This window comes from Limulus polyphemus, unplaced genomic scaffold, assembly GCF_000517525.1.
Source record: "Limulus polyphemus unplaced genomic scaffold, Limulus_polyphemus-2.1.2 Scaffold941, whole genome shotgun sequence".
Taxonomy (NCBI): Eukaryota; Metazoa; Arthropoda; class Merostomata; order Xiphosura; family Limulidae; genus Limulus; species Limulus polyphemus.
The window spans coordinates 294,084-299,056 of NW_013666551.1; the positions used below are offsets into that span (position 1 = coordinate 294,084).

Consider the following 4,973-nt stretch of genomic DNA (forward strand, 5'->3'; position numbering starts at 1 on the left):
GTTGCCAGTGGATCTGTTAACAGGATGCCACCTTATGAAGAGTTGCCTGAAAATGTGCCAGAGTTCATGAAAGTGTTATATGAAAGGATGGATGATATTCATCATCAAGTGCTTTCAAACTTGAAAACGTCTGCTGATTCCATGAAGCTATGTTATGATGAGAGATCTACTGAAGCCAGCTTTGTACCAGGAGACAAGGTGTGGTTGTATAATCCCGGGAAGACTAAAGGGAAGTCTCCTAAGTTGTCTTCTCCATGGGAGGGCTCATATGACATAGTGGATCATCTCTCTGACGTGACTTTCCGAATAAAATGTGGACGGCGAGGTAAGCCAGAGGTGGTGCATGCCAACAGGCTTTGGCGTTATCACGGTCATAGGCATTTCAGTTGGAATGAAGTGAACAAAAGAACAAATGACGCTACTAAAGATGTGTCACCTGAAAAAGCCACTGTCGAAGAAGAAACTCTACCCTGTTTTGAGAGTGAAAACAGTGAAGCCGTTAATGAAGTTACTACCACTAATGTGACTGCTACCGATAATGGGACATTACCTGATGGAACAGATGAACTCCACGTGAAGCAGAAGCCAATGAGATGGAGACCAGTACGAAAGAAGAAAGTCATGTAAAATTAAGAGACTTTGTTGTATTTAATTTTGTGTTTGCAAGTTCTGTACATTTAATTAAGTTATTGTTAATTATCTATTGGTTTAATGTAAGTGGCTATTGTTCGGGGCAAACAATACTAAGGAAGGGGCAGTATTACGACAGCGGAAGTCATGTGATGCTGGTGACAAGTGATGAATCTCTCGAATGATCATGAATGATCAGGGAGACTTGAGTTTATTCGAGACACCCCCTTTTTTAGTATACAAGCCTGGCAGAGAAAGCCTGCGGGATTGAATGAATGAAGAGAGTTCCGGGTAATTTACGATTCTGTTTCGAGCTAGTGCGTGTTTTCGAGATTGTGAATCGCTGTGATTTATTGCGTGTACTATAAAAGTAGTTAAGTTTAATGTGACGAGAAACATACTGATTGTGAAATTACTGTGTACTAAAAAGTTTGTATCGAGGAAGAATAAACTGGTTTAACCAAAAAAGGACTTGTATCGCTGAAGTTTCTCGGAGAGAATTTCTACCGGAAATTAACAAACAAGCAGATACGCAACAATAAATTACCAATGCTTACTTCATCAGTCTTTCCAACCTATAAGCTTACTTAAAAACAAGAAATGATGGGACTTACTATAATCAAACCATTTTTTTTCCAAGAAAATATTTTATTCAAGGATGAGAATAGCAAATGCTGCATTTTAGGTCATTTTCTAGTGCTAAATATTGACATTAATTTTTGCAAGGACACTCGGTAACAATGAACTTCTGTCACTGTAACTCGTGTTTCAATGAGAAAAGTTATAGACTAGTTAACATACAAACTGGTCATTTCATGAAATATTTAGACATTATGCAAGTGTTTATAACTGCAAATAAGACTGGGCAGTTAACTCAATTAACTAATATGAATTACTTATAAGCACCATTAAAATTACAATTAAATTGATTACTGTCATCAAAATAATCAACTAGTTAAAATTCACGTTTCTGATTATTAGTTTTCAATTACAACTTTCCAAGTGATCAAATATTGTTATTATGATTTCTCATTATCTGCAATTAAGTCAAGGTTATTCAGTTTCATGACCCCGAAAAATAATCAAGTAACTGAAATTAGACAATTTTTTTAACTGTATGAATTGTAACAACCATTTTTGGAGTAAATCTTGGCTAATAAAGGGACATGATAAAAATAACAACAATCTGATAATGCATCAGATCAGTTAAACACAAAAGTTAGTGGTAATATCTTTTTTCTATTATGAAGTTTTCTACACAGAACATCTAATTTACATTTAAGTACAAAATATGTCTTACTATGTAATAAAATATAAAGGAAAGAAACACTTATCATATTTTTTAATAGCAAGCTTTTTTGCCATTGTAATATATACTAAAAATGAATGTAATACTTCACAAGATCCATAAATTCTGTATTGTAATAGATTATAGGATTATTTGCATCAATACAAAATAATTTGAGACTAAAAATACCTTTGTAATCTATAACGTAAAACATTTACAATATGTTTCATTTGCAATAAAACAGTATTTAATTATTTATAATGATATCTAGAATTTTGTCTACCTACCCCTTCGCCAATTTTCATCAGATCATATCTATTTGTGTAAAATTTAGGTTCTACCTAAATGTTTTCTCATGCAAATAAAATGTCTGATGAAAGAAAATACTATTCCATGTAATTCTACACAAATGGGTAAAAAAGCAAACACCATTAAGCAAAAAATTTAAATTACCTCTATGCTAGTCCTTTTTTTATCATTTGCCATTGCACTTTAGTTATATGCACAAGCTTACTGAAGTAATTAAACAATTAAGAACTTATTCAATGAACCCCTATCTACAGCATTTGATGTTTAACTATATAAGGGATTCTGAGAAATTAGGAGTGAAAGTAAAGAGGAATATGTGATATGTCTACCACACTACATCTACTTTATCCAGTGCCACTCAGGCCTTTTGTCCAGCTGGGATATGATAAACATATTAGTTCGGGAATTTCCAAGGTGCTTGGATACTTGGCTTCAAAAGAAATTTTGCAACTATTTACCTCTTTATCAATCAGCCAGTTAAAAGAGCCATCACTTATCAATTTTCTTTAGTATTAACAACAAGCAGACAAGGTAATCTTGGAATGAGCCTACTAGTACCAGTATTTTGTCCCTGACCCCAACCACCCTCCCACATTTTTCTCACTAGAACTGAAAAATAATTGGGTGAATGGACAATTTGACAACAGAGAAGGCAGAAATCTGCCAAATGGTGACCAATTATTATTCCTATTTAATGAAAACTGCCTAAAAAAACAAACAGAGATATAAAAAGACATAGAACATTAACAAGTACATTATAAGTTCCAAACTCTTGACCTTGAACAATTCATAGGCACAAAAAATACACAATTATTCTAAAATTTATGTGAGAATTTGAAGTGGCCACAACTATTTACAAGAACTGGTTTGCTGAATTTTTTAAGATTTGTTCTCTTTTATCAAAGATCAAAACCCATAGTTAGTGATTTTAAGTTTTTTGTTTTTTATTTCAAGTTTGTTCAGCTTTGGACCAGCATGGCATTGTGATTTGAAAGATTTGGGTTTGATTCCCATTGCCACCAAACTTTTTTACCCTGTCCATGGCACTACGAAAGTTATCTGCCACTGTCATTAATTTTGAACTGTTGACTAGAGGGAAGGCACCAGGATAATAACACCTTCTGCCAACTCTTGTGCTACTTAAATGTCAGATAAATTTACTGCTTTTTCTTTTTTACATTGTATTAAGTTTCTAAGTTATAATTGCATAACTACATTATTTCATGGTATATAAGCAGGTGTGAACCTACAGGAGGGCCCAGGGGTTTGAACCCTTCCTACCTCATTTTTGTCAGAATAAAAACTATCATTCTTACACTACTATATATAGTATCAAAACAAATAACAAATGTCAGTGCTATAATTTGATTGGTATAGTAATTACTGTTAAAAAAGTTTAAGGTTGTCTGAAATCAACACAGCTGGAACCTACATTAACCCAATTAAGGCCCCAGCCAATAAGTGCTTATTTCTAAGCTAATATAAAAATGGGAACATCAATTAAATGTTTTCAGGATAAATTTTTCTACCTTGGCTTTTTCCAGACAAATTAACAATATTAATGGTTTCATTCTGAGTTTACTTATTGATTATAAGTATTACTTTATTACAAGTTACAGTAAGGAAGAATATTTTTAAAACAGTGATTAAAATTCCATATCTATTTTTAAAATATTCTTCCTTACTATAAGTGCTGTAATTTACAATAAAATAATAAATTAACAATATATCTAGGCTCAGGAGATTTGTTTCATCAAAGTTTGTATTGTTTAGGATACCTGCAGCTCTTACAACAAAGACTTATTACAGAATGGATTTTTCATTGTTTAGAAATAAGAATTATCCTGAGAAATGTGTTTTATTTTAATTGTTGATGTCTAAAGTAAGTGAAAATGCAAGTAGTATGGCTCTGCAAGTAACAACTTCTCTAATTTTTCCCCTAAACAGACATCCTGTTTACAAATGCTAAAATTATGAATTTAGGCAATAGCTTTAATAACGTTTTTCTAAATATGATTAGAGATAATTATTTAACTTTAATTCTGAAATTTCACATTTTTGTTTTAACCATTTTTATTTTCATATCAATTAAGCTACTAGAAATAAAGATAAACTCTTTGAAATCACTGGATTATAGCACAACTAACCTCACCATAATTACGTTTGTAAGCTTTGTAATTAATTTTATCACTAAAGTTCCTAATAGTGTAAAGTTATATATAAAGTAAAAAATGACAATAATATACATTTATAAGTAGTGCTAGTGAAAGTCAAAGTTGGGGATAGAATTTGAACACCTATGCCAAAAGAATAACTATTTTTGCTAAGAACCCATATCCTTCAAGAATATATTATCCATTTCTTGATTTCCAAGAGTTTCTCCTAGTTTTTGTACAAGTCTTGGATTCCACCTTATGTTGCCACATGTTTGGTCATTTACTGATAAAACACAGTTTTGAAAACAATAATAAAGAAAGTTAAAATATGATTAGAAAGAGCATGATTTGACTATATTATCATAGTAAATATACAGGTTTCTTTAAGCTTTCTTTTTATTTGCAAATTGTGCAAACGTTTGTGTGTTAAATTATATCTGTTCAAAAGCTACAAAAATTATCTTCAATGCGAAGATACCAGATAACTTGAGTTAAGGTAAGCTTATTCAGTTGAGAGATGGGTTGAAAGGGTGACAAATACTTGTTGAGTTTAATATAGTAATGAATGTACAATGTTTGGAGAAGGTTTT

The 4,973-nt window shown here is 31.8% G+C and overlaps 1 protein-coding gene across 18 annotated transcripts in view; it reads right to left on the bottom strand.

Moving 5' to 3' along the window:
• Window positions 1-4,973, bottom strand: part of LOC106461353 (rho GTPase-activating protein 190-like) — a 196,619-nt gene that overhangs the window by 111,818 nt on the left and 79,828 nt on the right. The gene's annotated exons all lie outside the window — the stretch shown is intronic.